The 19,778-nt window shown below is 36.0% G+C and overlaps 1 protein-coding gene across 1 annotated transcript in view; it reads right to left on the reverse strand.

Annotated features, from left to right (window-relative positions):
* The window catches only part of LOC5570155 (latrophilin Cirl), a 151,622-nt gene that overhangs the window by 3,907 nt on the left and 127,937 nt on the right, over window positions 1-19,778 (reverse strand). The window lies entirely within an intron of this gene.

Raw genomic sequence — 19,778 nt, forward strand, 5'->3', positions numbered from 1 at the left:
TAGATGAGTTATGGCAAATAGTGTTGCCTTAAACAATAGTTAATTGTACTGTGAGTTGCTATAGAATTAATTATAGCAGTTAGATTGCTCAGCACATGCTGACTTCCGTTCGGTCTCTTTCCTGACCGACCGTCGACCAGTGCAGACGCACAAGAAGAAACTATTAGAATAATAAATTAATCAAGTAGTAACCGAATTATAGTCTCGCGTGTGTTTTTATTACTTCCTCCCAACATTTCAAGTTGGCGACGAGGATAAAAAGTGATTAGTTGTGCGTTGTGTGTAGGTAGTGAAAAAAAAAATCGAAGTGAAGAACCGGTCGGTAACACGTGTTCGTGAACATAACCTCACATTCGATTAGTCGTCATGGCGAATGAGGCAGGTGAATCAAGTGGTGCAGTGAAAGTCGAGGCTGGCGGCTTAGTTCCTGTTGTTCGTGCTGGCATGTTTGGCCAAATCGAGCAATATGTCGTGGGTGAAAATTTCGAGGAGTACATCAACCGGTTGGAGATGTTCTTCTTGGTGAACGACATGCAGGACAATCGAAAAGTCCCCGTGTTAGTCACAGTCGCTGGTCCCAGTCTGTACACGATCGCAACCCGATTGTGTGCTCCGGAAGATCCTCGTACAAAGTCGTACGCCGATCTAGTCAAGCTCCTAAAGGAACACCTTGGCCCCACCACTAACGTCGTCGCAGAGCGGTACAAGTTTAGGAAGTGTGAGCAGCTTTCGTCCCAAAGCATCACCGATTTCATCATAAGCTTGAAAGCGACCGCGCAAACATGTGAGTTTGCTGCATTCCTGTCGGATGCACTGCGAGACCAGTTTGTCGCTGGTATTCGTGACCAGAGTCTCCGGAAAAAGTTACTTACTGAACCGGGCCTAACCTTCGACAAAGCATGTTCGCTAGCTCGAAGTTGGGAAGCGGCTCTGAGTCAAAACAAGGAGATGTCAACCCAATCGCCGCAGAAAATTGGAACGTTTCGGAAAGAAGTCCACCAGAAGTTAAAAGTCAAGCGAAGCAACCCTGGAAAGGAGGAGAGCAAAACAAGTCGTCCGTGTCAGCTACCATCGAAACCATGCTTTCGGTGCAATCGTCTCCATGATCCAAACACGTGCCCAGCGCGGAGCTGGACGTGCTATTCGTGTGGAAAGGAAGGTCACGTGTCAACATGCTGTCGATCGAAGAATAAGCAAACCAAGAAGCCTGGAGGAAGTAATCGAGTCGCTGAGATGTCCGAGGCCGTCGAGGTTCTACGCCTGAACATGCTCGGTGGTCCAGTGGAAGCAGCAGCGTCCACGTTGTCGTCGTCGTTCGAAGCCAAATCAGCAGAGGAAAAATGTCAGTCTAGCGTCAGTCTGGCAATCCTGGAGCAGGCAAGCAGTGGTCCAACTCCCGGATCGCTAAACAAGTTGGATTCGCCGGAATTCGTGTCGCTGGAATGCGATGGTCGTCGAATTGAATTCGAAGCGGACTGTGGCGCGTGCCGCAGCGTAATTTCCGCAGATACGTATCGCAAATTCTTCCCAAACCGTAAGATTAAAGGTACCTCATTGGAATTTGTATCCGTTTCAGGTCAGCGAATCAAACCGCAAGGTACGCTAGAGGTCAGCGTTACCGCTCCGTCCGGAATCCATGGTCGTCTTGGTTGTACGCCTGAACATCGTCCTGGCAAATTTATGCACCATGCAGATGCACTGTCGCGTCTACCATTACCGAGTCTAGCAGAAGTAGAGCATACAGATCTAGGGCTTAATAGTGTGTCTTCGAGTGGTCAAGAAGTAGTTAATATTGACGTCGTCCGTACTCATCAGAAATTTGATCCAATTTTGACCAAAATTTTCGCATTCGTGTCACATGGTTGGCCTAGCAATGTCGATCCTTCGTACAAACCGTATTTTCTAATAAGAAATCACCTAGGCATCGATAGGGAAGTGTTATACTTCGATGATAGGGTTATTGTCCCGGATAGTCTGAAGCTGGCTGTAGTAGAACAGTTACATTCAAATCACGACGGAGTTGTAAGAATGAAAATTTTAGGTCGAATGTATGTCTGGTGGAAAAACTTCGATAAGGACATTAATGAATATGTTCAGAAGTGTCTCGTGTGCCAAAAACGACAATCTGTCCCTAAGGAAGTCGTTGAGTCGAAATGGCCAAAATGTGAACGCCCATTCCAAAGGCTTCACATGGATCTATTTTACTTTGAGGGTTACATGCTACTGATAATAGTCGATAGCTACTCAAAGTACATAGATGTGCGTCTACTAAAGGGTTCAAATAGTCTGCAGTTGATAGAACAGGTTGAATCGTTCATTGCTAGTTTCGGCATAGCCGAGGAAATTGTCACCGATAATGGTCCCCCATTTAACTCCGAACTATTCGTGAGATTCTTGGAGGTGAATAGTGTCACAGTCTCCAAATCTCCACCTTACCACCCCTAATCCAACGGGTTGGCCGAGAGAGGTGTAAGGACAGTCAAAGATGTGCTTAAGAAGTACTTACTTGACGATAAGCAACAGTCGCTTACGATTGGTAGGAATATTAATCGTTTCCTAATCAACTACCGTAACACCCTTCTACGGTTACAAATCGTACGCCGTCGTCCATGGTGTTTGCCTATACGCCGCGTACGCTGACGAACATGATTAACCCTCGTAAAGTCGAGTTAGAGTCCGTGCCATCAAAACCTGTAGTACGAAATAATAATGATCGAATCATTCAATCGCCACCAGCAATTAGAAGCACTTACCGTGCTGGTGATAAGGTATTGTATCGTAATCACTTCAAAGATTTAGTCCGATGGATACCCGCGATAGTTTTGAAAAAACTTAGTCCACTCACGTACTTAATAAGCGTAGAAGGAAACGTTCGAATGGTACACGCAAATCAAATCCGTGTATCAGACTTGTCAGATGTATTCCATCCTACCGTGCCGATCGCTCAGCCAGTGCAACAACGAATCGTGGAAAACGAGCAAAGCAACAAACAAGTCAGTACGCCATCTGTGGGTTCGCGCGAGAGCCTAACTCAACCAGCAAGCAAAAGCTCGTCGCAGTCGACGAAGCAGGCAGGCAAAAAGAAAAAACACAACAATTATCACTTTTGAACTTGTACGAGAAAGCATTAGCAAGGCTGGTAGCGACTGAGTACTTTGAAAATAAGAACTTTGAGGCCTGTTTTGAAAAACGAGACCTAACAGGAGTCAAAAAAAAAACTGAAAGAAACCTAACAGGATCCAAGAAAACAAAACGAAACGTTATAGGAGTCAGGAGATAAGAGTATAATTTTGCATAGAATCAGACCAGACATTTATCTAAGATCCAAGTTATTTTTTAATTTCTTGTGACATTACGACAAGCATAATTACTATCAGGTGTTTTTGTTTTTCATTATTTTCTCTAGGAATTTAGTCAGAAATTATTTCAAGAATTTATTTCGAAGTTTTCTTCAGGAATTTTGTGACTATTTCCCATGAAATTCCTCCAAGAATTTTCTTGAGGAATTCTTTCAAGAATTTTGGTTTTGGACACCATAAGAATTACACCGGGATTTTCATAAAAATAATCACATAAAAAATGTAAGAGATCATCAGGAATTCCTGTGATACTTTTTTTAGTCATCAAGAATCAAAAATTCTTCGAAATTTTTTTCAGCAAAGTCCTAAATCTTTGAAGATTTTATCCAGTGATTCTTTAATCGATTTCCCTAGGACATCCTCTAAGATTTCCATTTAGAATATCTTATAAAGTCCATCCAATAACTTCTCCTAAGCATCCCTCAAAGGTTTCTTAGTATGTCCCATAAAATTGTCTTCCTGGATTTATTTAGGATTTCAACAAGAAATTTATCTAAGGATACTTCCAGAATTTGCCCCAAAGATTCCTCCTAAGATGTCTATAGTAGTTCATTGAAATTTACTCAAGGAAGTCTTCAAAAATTTTCTCCATGCATTCTTTCATGAATATTTTTTTAGGAAAAAATCAAAGTTAGAAATTATAAAATATTATTTGACAAAAAAATTGATACTTCTAAAATATCCTAAAGTATTATCTGATGAAACCTGTGTTGGTGAATAAGAATCTCAGAAAAAAAAACTTCTACAGTTTGAGGAAATTTTAGAAGATTTCTTTGTTAAATTCCTGGATAAATTTCTAAATTCAAAAGGAAATGAATCAGATCTCGTGATAATATCCCTCAAGACATTTTGGAGGAATTCCTCGAAAAATATCGAAAGTAAACCCTAAAGAGTTTTGTGTAGGAATGATCGGAGGATTTTCAGGAAAAAAATATGGCATGGAACCTTTAACAAACTTTTGAAGCTTTTTTTTTTATAAACTCCTTGAGAAATGTTTGGAAAACCTGCAGGAAAAAAACATTTTTCAGGAGCTTTATGATGTACAGTATGGCCCATAAAAAAATGCGAAAATTGTTTTAACGTGAATTTAGTATCCACAAACGTTATTTTCATTGTTTTTGCTAATGAATGTAATTTCTGATTATTGTAGTTTATTCTGACATAACTTCGCTATCCAGGACAATTGTTATCATATTTTTCTTACTGTTTTAAATAATGTAATAAAACAAAGAAGTTCAAAGGTTTTGTCCGCCCAAAGCTAGAAACAGCGTCTGATTGTCGTATACTCTGGTGATAAACTTTATACCTTCGAAAATCACACTTTATTGTTGAAAATTTGAGTTTATTTGGTATCAGAGGATGGAGAAGTTCTTAGAGAACGTGTTTTTCATGATCACAATAGAGCGGTTCCACGCGAAATTGTCCATAAAATGCTGAAATCTGACATGTACCATTCCGATTTGGATGAAACTGCGCAGATGTATTAAGTATATGAGACGACAATTATCTCATATAATTGGGGATCGTTTAGAATCGAGAGTAACTTCTGATAAGGGCATATGTATTTTTGGCACCATCATTTAAAAAAAATTGTACCTCGGAAACCGTTTGTTATAGAGAAATAGTGTCTGAGGAGGGATGGTAGACAATCAAATGGTCGGCGTTAAGTCAGAGGGGACCAACTTGGGAAAATTGGATTATTCTCTCATTCGATGTGAAATTACCTTACCTCCGTTTCACTTTGACCAGATTAGATGAATGCTGTAAACTGCGAGAGATATGTAACAAATTTACTTTGGAAGATTAATAAAAATCGATAAAAGTGTGCAGTCAGAGTGGACCAGGTGCTTATTACCATAATAGCAAAAATGATCAGCGCGCTGAGGAATGCGAGGAAATAAAAAACACTTCAAGAGATTTGTCAGATTTTTCGACATCAAATGGTTCTTCTACTTATCCATCAATAGAAATTTATAAATATTACTTAATTCGGTGCATTTGATTTTGATTTTTGACCATTTACCATATTTGGATGAGTGGTCAGACATTGCAACAATTTCTGTGCAGACAGAGCGGACCAAGTGTTGAAAAGCACTAAACTGATTGATTATTGCATTTTGTGAGTCAATTTCAAAGTCCGATAGAAGTTTATGGTAGTTCTAAGGTGTATGTATGGAATGTGCTAGAACCCGCTTATTGGACCAGTATATTTTGGTCGGGACTCAAGATTTTCACTTGGTCCACTCTGACTGAACACATATTTGAAATTTTTCTGGTCTTCAATGCCCTGACCCTGCAAAACCTTAATTTTCAAGCTATCGTAATGCCACTGATTTCGGTATTGACGAATGGATTATTGAATAATTTACGATACTGGTGTCGAAGGGTCTTGATAATCTACTTATCTTGGAGATATGCACCCAGTTTGACCATGCAAGCATTAAATTATTGTTATTTTTCAAGAAATTGTTCAGTCAGAGTGGACCAAGTACACATAGTCCATCAAACAATCGTTCTATCAGAGGTTTGAATTATGATTTTTCATGATTATCACTTCACATTATATTGTTTGAAAGTAATTTAAATATGTGTAGAAATATTGAACCAAAATTTAAACGAGTTCAAAAATTACAGAGCGTTGGACTTTGAACCCATTTTTCTCAAAATATGAAAAATGTCACTTGGTCCACTCTGACTTAACGCCGACCAAATAGGCTTTGTAAAAAAATATACACTGAAAAAATAAATAATTTTATTTTCATTGAAAAATTGAAATTAAACCTTAAAACACAAATTGCAAAATATAGGTATCTTCGATTTTTTACATTTTTTTTCTGTAAAATTTCAATGTAAAACCAGATGTTTTAAGCACAGTTTCAACATGGTGCAATCTAAAATAAAAAAGTTTTTCTAAGAGCAACTTTTGGTACATTTCTGAAAATTCAATTTCTGGCCGTAGAAAAGACGTTTTGATGCTGTAATATGATTCTTCATCCAAAAACAATTCAAAATGCTGATAACAATGATCTTCCTAAAACTAGCCGTTTTCTAGATATTTAGGATTCAATTATATTAATATCATACAACTTAAGAAAATACGCCCGTTTCATAAGTTACTCCAGATGCTCCACCAACAATGTTACGTTTATCTCTTTCCACATTAATATCCCATGTTTTAAGGGCAGTTTCAACATGGTGCAATTTAAAATATTTTTTTTTTTCTAAGGGCAACTTTTGGTGTATTTCTGAAAATTCATTTTCTGGTTATAGAAAAGGCGTTTTGATGCTGCAATATGATTTTTTATCCAAAAACAATTCAAAATTCTAATATCAATGATCTTCCTATAAGATACCGCTTTAAGATATTTGGGATTGAACTATATTAATATCATAAAACTTAAGAAAATACGCCCGTTTCTTACATTATTCCAGATGCTCCATCAACAATGTTACGTTAATCTCTTCCCACATTATTGGGTATTTCGTTCACCACTGGACTGCGCAGTCAGTTTTCATAAGTGCGAGAATGTAAATAAAAGTGCGATCCTGCATCAAATCTTGTTGGTGTCTTCAGCGCACTTATTCTACGCTTTATAATGAATGAGTGCGCTGAAGACATCAACAAGATTGGATGCAGAATCGCACTTTTATTTTCCTTCCCTCACTTATAGAAACTAACTGCGGAGTCCAGTGATGAATGAAATGCGCAATAATATCCCATCAACTTTATCTTTGACATTTACACAAATAAACGAATTGTTGAGAAGTACCGCTCAATAAAATATTTTGCTAGAGGGCATTTGCGTCTTATAGGTTTGATATGCCTTTATTTTTTGTTAAAGTTGAATAAAAAATAAATACGGAAGCCTGTAACAGATTTTTGAGGATGAAAGAGACAACTCATATCAATACTAGCTCATAGCTTTGACCAAAACGGAGCCGCTTATCACACTTATATGAAGGTTCAATAAAAGCTCTCCAAAATGAGCTGTTTTTTCGAAAATATGTTCAAGTCTCCATTGACCCATGTATGAACCATTTCTATCATTTGATATGGGCGTATGCTGGAGACAAGGCCTGTGAAGTATCTCACACCATCGTTGATGTTTTAGAAGCTTTCATCACATAGATATTGAACTCGACGTCCGCATGATAAAATTTAAAGGGATGTTTCCAATTCCTCTCTGGTAAGGTGAAAGTAACAGATAAAAATCAGGTCTAAAGCGAAAAATTGAGTCTAAATAGATTGAACAATACACGTAATGAATAATATTTTTGTTTTATTAACATTTTCCATGTAAAAACTACCATAAAACATGATATGACGGTTTTCGCATTTTTTTATGGGTCATACTGTATCTTGGGATGAATTTAGTATAGTATTCCTGAAAGAGTTTTTAATAGATTACAGTAACGACTGGAGAACCGGTTGAAGAATTAGTAGAAAAATATAGTTTCTGGAAAACAAAATTCATTCCCTTAAAATTTCTAAGATGAAATTGTTAACGAAACTGTTGGAGAGTCAGCGTTAAAGTCTCAAAAACGTTATGTGGAGACTTGAATTTTGTATCAGGATTCACTGCATGCAGCATAAGGACAAAGGAGGCTTTTGAGACCATTTTGGTTAAAATAGATTCGTAGGTGGTTCACCCTTACTCTTACACTCTAAATATGATGTAATCATAATTATAGGTATGAAAACTGTTGATTTAAAATTTAAATAAATTTCATCTTCTTTTATGCATAGGTTGTTCTTTGGAGCTATATTTTTTAAATGTGGTTATGTTTCCAACTAACAAGAGGGCAGCAATCGATAACATTGATCTGCTCATGTTATCAACAAAAAGAGAAATCGATTACTGCACCTACTTCAATGGGTTGTGCTACTTTTCCCCGAATGTCGTGTCCCCGAACGCCAGTTCCCCGAATATCCCGTTTCCCCCATTAGACCACTTCCCCGAAAACTTTTTACCACTCATAATTGTCGTTACTTTATACAACGAACTGGCCATCTAATATGCACTCGTCTTTATTTAATTGGCGGTTCTTTCGAGTTTTACCGTCCTCAGCATATTTGCCAACATGTGTATAGCCGAGAATGACAGAATACTTTTTTTCTTTTGATTGCTTATTGTTCATTCTCGTTCACTATCCAGCCACTGAAGACTATTATAACACATATTTGAGCTGCACCGGTTTTTGGGGTAACCGATCATTCGGGGAAATGGCATTCGGGGAACCGACATTCGGAGAAACGACATTCGAGGAAAAGAAGCACAATCACTTCGATGATTCTGAACGCAAATTTTGATGTCTTTTCGTTTAATTGTGCCGCAATAATTGTTGGCGTTCAATCTTCTATTGGTTTAATCATAAATTTTGCCTTCTTTAAAAAATAGGCTGTTCTTTATATTTATACTGTTTTAAATTTTATTACACCCAATTCTGTTTTTGCACGGTGTTTTTTTTTACAGGGTCGTGCAAAAAAGGTTTCCACACATTTTTTGTTCGCCAAAACCCTATTTTTGCATGAAACGTCGAGAACTGGTGTTACTTTTTTGCACGGTTTTGAAATTTTGAACTGAAAACTTTTTTTGCACGGTACGTGCAAAAACAGAATCGGGTAATGCTAAATGTTACCTATTTTTATATTTTACTGTTTTATCAATTCTTGCAAGACATGCTGTTAGAATGATAATTACTTAAGAACCTGACAATATTCAACATAGTTTTTTTTGCAAACGCATGATCTCCTTCCAAGATATGCTGCAAAAATATTATTTCAATCACAGACAGACTCGATCTGCAGCTAAATATTCTATGAGCGTTCTCTTTATGAATAACTGTGAACTTTCTTTGCAAATTTACTATTTTTAAATATGTATATCGCAACAAGCTCAAAGATGCTCTATGTTCTAGGATGCAGAGAAAATTATTATTCAGGAAAGATCTTCCATCAGACCCGTCACGAGTTTTATTTAGTAATGCTCTCTAATGTCACAACAATTTTTGACGTTCATAGCTTGGAAAATCTCTGAACGAGCACCACGCTTGATGGAACCTACCAATTTTTTTTGCTAAGGGTGGCGTTGATCTCGGTAAAAGCTTTAAAGCTGCCGATATTCATTCTAAGTCAATCATTATGCCGAACAGCTATTATGCTAAATGACTTTATGCCAAACGGGGTACAATTAAATAAAACATCGGCTGTGCTAGATATGCAAAGGAATGGGAAGGAATTATGATATTTTATATTGTGGTATACTAATAGGACGGGAAAGATCACAAGACAAAAATGCACAGCAATACTCATATGTAATTTTCAAACAAACTATGCATGGTTCGTCACTACAAGTGTCGACATTATTCCTGTTTCATATAATTTAAAATATATGCATATATTTTTCTGTTTACGCCATTAATAAAAACTTCTTTGGAATGGTTCGACATTATAACTACGGACCAATTTTTTAAATCTTCTACTAAAAACTTCTCGAGACAAAAATACAAAACTAGCTTTAAGTATAAGTCGTATTATTCCCCTTGACCATGGATTGCATCACCAACCAAACCAAACAAACACAAAAACCGAACTCCCAGATCTTTTCCTCCCTCACTAATAATCTAATTCCCGTGGTGATTGTGGAGATGCAGAGGTATTCTCAGTTTCTAGAAGCAACAATCATTACACCCTAACATTACTTGGCCGGCGCCGTTATTGATCAATAATATTAGATCTGCTAAAATTGCACTTCGAGAGTAGGAGGAAACTCCCATTCCTTAAGCCCTCAGTACACTCTTTGCCAAGTGTGCAAATTTTTCCACACGCATAAACTAACACTACAATATCCACTTGACACTTCAGATGTTTTGTCATTGTTGAGATCGATGTTTGCATGTTGGTTTATGCGTGCGGAAAAATTTGCACACTTGACAAACAGTGTACTGAGGGTTTTATTCATTTGGATCGTAGTGCAATCCTTACCAGTTCCGATCCATCACGGAGTAGGAACCACTGAGATGTACATTCAGTCTATTCTATTTTGCTATGCTATGCTAAAAATCATTTTCTAAAAAGAAACATCTAACAGACGCGTTTCAGAACACATTGCCTCCATATCAAATTTTCCGATGAATGTTTTCTCCAAAACATTGGAGATGAGGGAATATAATTTTACTAATATTTTCATGGCCAAATAAGACATCTAGTGGATTAATTTCAGAAAACTTTCTGCCCTTATATTCGTACGAAGGTATCACACGACCTTCAAAGCAACTTCATCGAAGATGGTTACCTTCGCAATATTTTGGATTATTACATATGATTTACATATAGTGGATGAGTTTAGGATCATTTTGTACTTGTTTTGGTAGCCCACATTAAAATTCGGGGAAGCCACTTTGCCGAAGAAGGTTTCCTCCATAATGTTGGAAATTTTGGAACGTGAATTTTATAAATATTTGTCTTGGTCCAAAACCTCTATTGGCTCTATAAGCTCTAAAGCAACTTTTCCTAAGAATAATCACTCCGAAACTTTGAAAATTTTGGAAGTTGGATTTAAAAATATCAATTATGGTAAAAAAAAGCTACTTCATCTAAATCGTTATTCAAATCACTGAACCACAAACTTAACAATTTATTCGTCTTTATAAAAGGATGTAATGGGGTCCTAAGACTTTTGATAAAATCTTGTTTTTAATCTATAACACGACAGGCGTGTTCTTATTGCTACTTTAGCAAATTTTACCACTCAAATAACGGCTATATCACATTTAAACTTAATTTAAAAATAATGGGTCCAAATTTCAACCATGTTTGACGTTCGCTTAGTCGGCCAAAGCGGTTGTTCTTATCCGACTATAAATATTATAAAAATTGAGTAAATATATATCTCTGGCCTGACCTTAAGCATTTTTGCTACTAAAATAGGGACAGGGCTTTAGGACCCTCTTGAATAGTTCGCTTACGATTTGCTATCATGATGTCGAAAAACATAGTTTCGAAAAACAAGAATGAATCACAATTGATTCAGTAATTCATACAGGGGACTAATCCTCGCATAACGTTCAGCAATAAGCACCCCGTTCAAGCCGCTCATTACTATCTAACGAGGTCGTTTGCATTTACTTATCATTACATGAGGAACACCTCGATTGCGATCAATCAAAAATATTTGATAAACAAATTTGATTAACTTCATTGAGCGTTCTTATCAATTCATCACATGTGGGCTCCCTTTCTTATTAAAAGGCGAAATCCATTACTTGACAGACGCACGTCGAAAAAGATTGATTCTCATCATATCGTAAAAGTTCATCAGATATAGTTTTCGTCGTTAACAGCTTTCAATCACTTCACTGTCCAAAACAGCTTATCTAAGTCATGGGGATTTTTAGTTGCGCTGCTTTTCGAAAACTGCCGGTGTTCAACATGAAATTAAGTAGGCTGGTGTCAAAATCAACGAAATATGTGTCTTAATTATTATTACATGAGCAATTCTCGCTGAAACCAGGCCGCCATCGGCACCGTTCGTTAGAATTCCAATTTTATGTCACTGATCGCTAGTTTTTGATAAAACTTAAGGATGGTCCTTTCGGTTTTCTCAAATTGATGGACCCCTCGTACGCCAGCTAGCTGAACAGTTTGCGAAAAAGCCCATTTTTTAATAAATCTTAGGTGTTTCTTCGCGTGATATGTCTCATATTTTCCGTGGAACACATAGCAAACTAGGTGGCATCGTATAAGGAGTGTATCGAAAAGTAGTCGCAAACATTCAAAACGGTCTCAAAAATATTGGGCTTTTTTGATCAGAAATGGTTTACAATGTATTTAAAAATAATGATGCGGGGATATTGATTCAATAAAGTGGCATTTGGTATGATAATTTTGCAAATTACTAACAGATGTCGATGAAAATCTTGCACACTTCTGAAAAAATTGATACGTTAACAAATGTGTTAAATTTTAAGAAAAAATGGTTTTTGTTTATGCTAATATATTCTGTGCCACAACTCTCATGACATAGTGTAACAAATATAATGAAAAAAGCATTAACAAGCATTTGAGAGCAAATGCAAAAATCGAAAAAAGTCGATTTTTAAGGACCTCGTTTTTTGTTTTTTTTCTTTCATCACGTTAATGATAATATCGAACTATTGTAACGAATAAAAAATAGTTTTTTGATTGGAAAAGTTTCTTTGCATATTTATGAAGTAATGTAAGCAAAAAATGGTACTCTATATAATTACCGCTGTATATGACAGAGCTTCAAAAGTTGATTATACAAAAGTGGCTTTCTAAAACCGACCTTATTCCAATAATTGGACTTTCTTAGAGCAATAATTTATTTTTTTGAAATCCGTTTTACGTGCTGTGTGAACTAAACATGTTTTCCGATTGAATAAGCATTTCATCCTATTTTGTTTGATATACATTTTTTTTCAATACAAATCATCGAATCTTCAGAAGACACTTCAAAAATGTAATTTTGTGCAAGATTTTATTTTCTATGCTTTACAAATGTTGTTATATTCATATTATTATTCAATATTTTTTTAGTTGCTTCAATATTTGATGACATGATGAAGATTTGCGTGAAAAAAGCTTTTAAAAAGATGAACTATGCTCTGAGGTATACCGTTTTGAATGTTTGCGACTAGTTTTCGATACACTCCTTTGAGAAAAGATACAGCTTTCATGTGAAGCCAAAAATATTTTGGCGGCCATTTTGAATTTCGCTGTCATCTTGAATTTCGTTATAAAAATCATTTTTTCACCATTAGCGCACCGCTCGTTTTGAATTCTGAGATCTCGTTTTAAATTCTGAGATCAGAAGCTGATAGAAAACTAAGTAAGTTAAAGACTGTTCATTTTATAAAGTGGACACTTCGTTTTTGCTACACCTTTTTTATTTATTGATAAAACCGTAATCGGTGTTCTCTACATCGTTCAACTATTTTTCAACAATGTTAGTAAAAATAAAATCTTTCAAAATGCTTTTGGATGAATAACTAAATAGTTTTTACAAAAACTCCTAAGAAAAACTGTTCGTCAAAGTTAAGCATTATTTTTCGCATAACAAAAATCCTCATTTTTATGAACAACTTGTATGTTGGTATCCTTTATCGTTCTACAAAAGGTAGCGCCTTAAAAAATCAATAATATTCCACCGTTCTCTAACACTAGGTTATTCTATTGATTAATCCTTTATGGCCAAATTGGCTAAAACACCATAATTTTACTCGCAGTAAAAAGTAAAGTAAAAATCGTGTTGAAAATTGGTTTAGATTACTAAAGAAACAATAATGTATAACCGCATTCTTAGGTGTAATTTTTTTCTCTTTATGATTGTTTTATTAAATAATCTCATACTTTTTAAATCTTGTACGCATATTTATCGATCTACTGCTAATTGTAAGCGTATTTCTTCAAATATTTTGATGGGTAATCTCATAATAACACATTATGAAAAAAAAAATACATGGAAAATAAATTCGATTTAATTACAGCAGTGTTCTTAACTCTGATGATTGTCATTCTGGAGATAAAGCATTTGTTTTTCTATTGTGCTTTTAATGTGACGTGGAGACCATATTAGCAACTCTATACAGGCGTAGGTTATTTTCCACATTACTACTATATTCGTACTTCCGTCGGGACGTACTTTAAATCGAAAAATTCTACCCATATCAGTTCCATTTAAATTTATTAATTTTTTTCCAAAAGGGTCAGTGAAAAACAAATTTATGATATTTGGAAAATTCTTGCTCGAAAAATTACTTGATATTTTTCTGCAGGCTTATTGATGATGCTTCCGAAGAACAAGCCTTTTAATAAAATAAAAAGTACAGATTGTCGAATTTGATAACCTCCAAAAATGAACTGTTTTAAACGTTTTGCCTTATTAGTGTCAAATTTAATGATTTTTGTGGCTTTTTTATTATCACAATATTGTACAGCATTAGTCGATCGATGTACAGAAAACCGATTACGATTTCATTGATAAATTAAAAAGATATTGCATGTACACTTTATAAAATGAACAGTCCTTAGGCTACAAAAACCAGGTGAGCAATGCACAATGGTCCAAATCTACATTTTAGCTTGAGCTTGAGCTTGATTGGCCGCCCGTGGTTGTTACTTCAGTATTGCCAGATCAGCTGCACTTACACAAGGAACAAACCAGATGACTACTTTAGAGTAACAGACACCCTCAGTGTATAAGTGCTGGTGATCTTCTATTTTTAGGCGATAATGGTGCCTGCCACGTCAGAATGCAGACCAATGAAGGGAAGGAGGAGTAATTGATGATGCATTAAACTGGCTCCCACGGTAGACCGTTATAACACTGCTTCTACACCAGTTCATGCGGGAAGGATGAGGAGGGGCGGTAATTTTTATGGCAGAGAGGCTTGCTGTTTGATTAGCAGATTGCCTATGTATCAGGCGTAATGAAAGGCGTGCTATAATGATGGAAGAATGGAAGCGTAGGGAAACGGTTTTTTGTACGTCTCGGGTTCTAGCAAATGCTGTGATATATTAACAGTTGAAGATAGAAGCAAGTGAAAGATACAACTACAAAGTACGAGGAAAGGGACGGGCTTGGGATTGAACCCATGACCTGCTTATGAAGCAGAAGCGGTATCCATTGGACTACCAACCCCGTCAGTCCGAATCTAAATTTTAGCAGGAAAAAATGTTTTCTCTGTTCTCGTTGATATCAGACGTTCGATGTCTTCAGAGAAGTTATTCGTAATTGAGTTTTGCATCTTCTAAGAAAAAATATGAATAGGGTGGCCCGTATTTAAGTTTGAATTTTGACTCAAACTTTTGTGTTTGACGAACTGCTGCGCTCTTCTGCAAACTTTTATAAAATGTTATTTTGAACAACTTTGTCGAAGACACTTTTGATCTAACTCTCCATTTGAGATAAATAAATTGTTTTTGAAAGTTTTAACTTAGTAACTTTTAGTACAGGAATAGTCTCTTACATGTTGTGGAATACTTGGCTTCGATGGTAAACAACGTGGTTCTCCAGCGGATAATCCGGAATATCCGTAAAAATGGTCAATTCATGAAAATAATCCAAGACAGATTTTTTTTTTGCAAACTCACCAGAACTCCTTATTATGAAACGCAATAGATTATTTGAATTGTTCATGGACCTAGGTGGTCACAATAATGACCTCCGTAAACAAGGTCATTTCGTGAAAATCATCCTGGTTCACTGCGCTTTTTTTTTCAAAACATATCAGAAATCAATTCCTACTCTTGAGAGGATCTGCAGCAACCGTAAAAAATGGTCATCTCGTAAAAATGAACTTAGACACGTAGTTTTTTTTTTTTTTTTCAAATCTTCTGGATGTCTTGTCATGGCATTTATCTATGTTGACATCCATCCTTTACGTTGCATAATAATTAATTTGATTAATTTTGCAATAAACTTCGGTGATCAAGGTGGTGTTTAATTTCAATACAAATTATACATCTTCTTCTTCCTGGCGTTTCGTCCTAACTGGTACAGAGCCTGCTTCTCAGTTTAGTGTTCTTATGATACTTCCACAGTTGTTAACTGAGAGCTTTCTTTGCAAAAGTTGTAATTTTCACATTCGTATATCGTGTGGCAGGTACGATTATACTCTATGCACAGGGAAGTCAAGGAAATTTCCTTAACGAAAAGATCCTGGACCGACCGGGAATCGAACACAGACATGGCTTTGCTTTGTAGCCGCGGACTCTAACCACTCGGCTAAGAAATGCCCCCAATTATACGTGTATTACAAATTTTATTTGTTCTATAATTATGATTTTTACGTGTTAAAAAAACGCGCAGTGGTCTAGGATGATTTTTACGACCAGTTTTGTGGATTTTACAAAAGGAGTTGTAGTGGCCCATGGCAGCCCTGATTGGATGATTTTATAAATTGATATTTTGTATGAATATTAACCAACCATTCTTAAAACCAGACCTAAAACCAGAGCTTTGTGCAAAAAAAATAAACATAGGGGAAGTGTACCAGTTATGGCTATAGTAGTTCCCTATTTGGCCATATGTAAAATTTTAATAACTATCACATTTTAAATCTTTTTGAATGTTTTTACATCAAGATATATGTTAAATCTAACTACTACAACACACAAACATTTTCAAAATTTGAAGACATTAATGTAATCACGTTTGGCGAAATAGGGACTCACTATGTCCATAACTGGTACACCTACCCTATTTACCTCTCACTAAAACGTGGAAGTTTTCAGAAGAATTGCGCCAACGCTTAAATCTGGTACAACTATTTCCTTTCAATGAAAGCTCAAACAATCGGTTGAATAATTGAGGAACTGAATTTTATGAGCTAAAATGTATTCACAGTTTCGCCTAATAATCTGATTCAATAACTCTTCTGTGCGGTAGAATTCCATGATATTCAGATCACTATTTTGAGACCATAAACGTCCTTAACAATTTTGCTAAAACATGATCCTCAAAATACTACATGGCTACGTTGAAATTTTATTGGCCCAATATCTGGTTCAATTACACCCCTGTGCCACAAAATTCTGTATCCTTCAGACCACCATTAGTAAATCATAAACACTTGCATACGCTATGTCTGAACCAGCAGATTATAAAAATCGAATATTCTCATCATCTTCAAAAACAGATCAAAGGAACGGTTAAAAAAATTAACCCAAAAAAAGTGCAATTACCCCACTGTACAGCAGCTCTACATATTTTTCGTCCCATAATTGGGAAGCTTTTATGGTCGTCTACAAATTTCTGAAACAATATTCTCAAAATAATTCATTGAATCTTTTTAATAATTTTACCCATTTATCAGATCCATTAACTCCACTGTATTATTGAATTTCGGATAGTTCCGACAACCATAAATGTCTGCTTGTTGACTTTGCCGAAAGCATAGTTTTAAAAGTACATCGTTGAAAGGTTTACATAATTTTATTTTACAATCAAATTCAATCATTCTAACATGTATCAAAGCTGAAGATTATTCGCGCCGCCATCCGAAAGCACTATACCGGAAAAATTCTTAAAAATCACAGAAATATCTTAACATTGTTGCAAAGAATTAAGTCAAATTTATATGGTGACCACAAGCGCCATCTACGCTTTTACAAAGCACGACATTCTCGAAAGGTTTCACAGAAACATTAAATTAATTTTAACCAGTGTCGGATCAAATTACCCCACTGTGAGGCAAAATGTCGAATGTATTAAACAAATAACAATACTAGATATACATTTTTTCTGAAACCCGAAAGCAACATTACCGATTTTATCAATAAAAATAAAAAATACTTTTTGCGTAACGCGACACCATTTGCAGAACCCTGTTGGAAGATAAACGTAACGCGGCGCTCATAAAATGAAATCAATGATTTCTGCAATTATTCAATATTTCCATCCAGTTTGAAGTCACACTCTGATTCTTATCAATACATAGAAGGATTGCCTAGAACAAACCCGGATTGTAAAAATTATAGCAGAGCAGATATAGGCGATTATAGAGTGATGTTTAAAAAAGTGCATTTCAGCGATGGTGTCGCGTTACGAAATACAACTGCTTTTAATTACCATATATGCAGTGTTATGTTTCAAAATGAATGTCATAACATCAAGTACATTTAATATGCATGATATAAAACCTGTTTTATCACATGGTCACAAGACATATTTCCGAGAACATGCCTAATTTGATAATGAAAGTCGGTTCCTCGTGGTGTCGCGTTACGCTGGAATGTGTCTTATACGCTGAGAATTCTGTCAAAAACAATGGTCATGAAAGGATCAACGGCTCATTTCATGTGCATCAGTTATGAATTTTCAGCGTAAAATCACGTAAACAAAGCCATTTTTCTTGCAATATTCTTCGTGAAAACACGTTTCGCGTTCAATATTTAGGATTTTTCATTGAAAAATACATTACTAATAGCTTTACATGATTGTACCTAAAATTACGTTACGTGTAAATCTAAGATTTGTTTTACTGTGTAGTTAGTTTGTTGTATTACATTGATTTTGTGCATGTAATTTATAACTTTGTAGTGTTATTTTTGGATTTTGCAAGCAAGTCATTTAGATGAAGTCCGAAAGTTTTTTTATGTGTTTCTTATGGAAATCATACGTTTTTTTTGATAGGCAAGAGATTATTTGATAGAATGTATTAACTTTAGTATTGGTTAATTTGTAGTATTGACAATTGTAGTATTGATGCAATCTGACATTAGACTGAACAATTTGTATCTATCTACAGTTGTATTCAGAATGATAGTAGTGAAAGCCGATTTTCATTCAAAATGCTCAATTTTGGCATGCTGTAACTTTGTTTCCATATGAGCAATCGGTATGAAAATTTGGCAGGGAACTACAAACATATAATTTTATAATCACAAAGTATGAGTATATTTGTAGTTCCTTGCGAACATCTCATAGGGAAACAAAGTTACACCATGCCAAAATTGAGCATTTTGTATGAAAATCGGCTTTCACTACTATCATTCTGAACACAACTGTATGTAATGTGAAAATAATATTTTTATCAAAAAATGCGCGCAATCAAAAAATGAAATCCTTTTTCCACGAAATTTCTACAACAGAAGCGTTAGATACGCCCATGAGTGCGAAATAAAGAATATCGAAACATGGCGCACACGACATTCGGGTTTGGAAAAGCAGGACGACAGCGCCGGCGGAAGTACATTCAAAAGCTTGTTCCCGGGATTTTGTTCTATGGCAGCAGCAGATTGACGTTCGGGCGTTCGATAAACGATGACATGAGGGGGAAAAAGTGGTCTCCGGCTCTGGCTCCTCCAGCAGCGGACCATGGTCGGCAAGTGGGCAGGAACCGTATCCTACAAGATAGCAACAGCACCAAGAGACAGAGAGCACCAGACGGTTTCGCTCCATTCAAGGATAATTGATAGGAAAATTGCTGCTCAATGTGCGGACTTAAGCTATTGAGTTCTTAATTGATCGCCTAATTGGCTCTTTGCTGCACCCAGCAGGATCAATTTAATATCGCTACATGAAACCGAGAGTGAGCTGTGTGTACTTTAGGGATTCGATCCGAAGCGTTGCTCATTTTTTTCAGGTCATCAAGCATGGTACGGCAAATCGAATTCCAATTTGGACTTTCCTGGAAATCGGACTTGACTTGACAGACAGAGCTGACGAATTGCGATACACGAAATGTGTCACGGTGTGCTGATACTTATTATCAAACTGAAAAATATTTTATTTTTGATCACAAAACATTAAAAATAAAACTTAAATAGGGGAATTCTCGTATTCTCGGCAGTCCAAGCCGATGCCGCGTTTCTTTTGTAATTTTCTCGGACATCAGCGGACAAGTTACGTGTTTGTCTGTTAACATTTATGCTCTGCTCAGCTGTATAATAAC

Source organism: Aedes aegypti, chromosome 3, assembly GCF_002204515.2.
Source record: "Aedes aegypti strain LVP_AGWG chromosome 3, AaegL5.0 Primary Assembly, whole genome shotgun sequence".
NCBI lineage: Eukaryota > Metazoa > Arthropoda > Insecta > Diptera > Culicidae > Aedes > Aedes aegypti.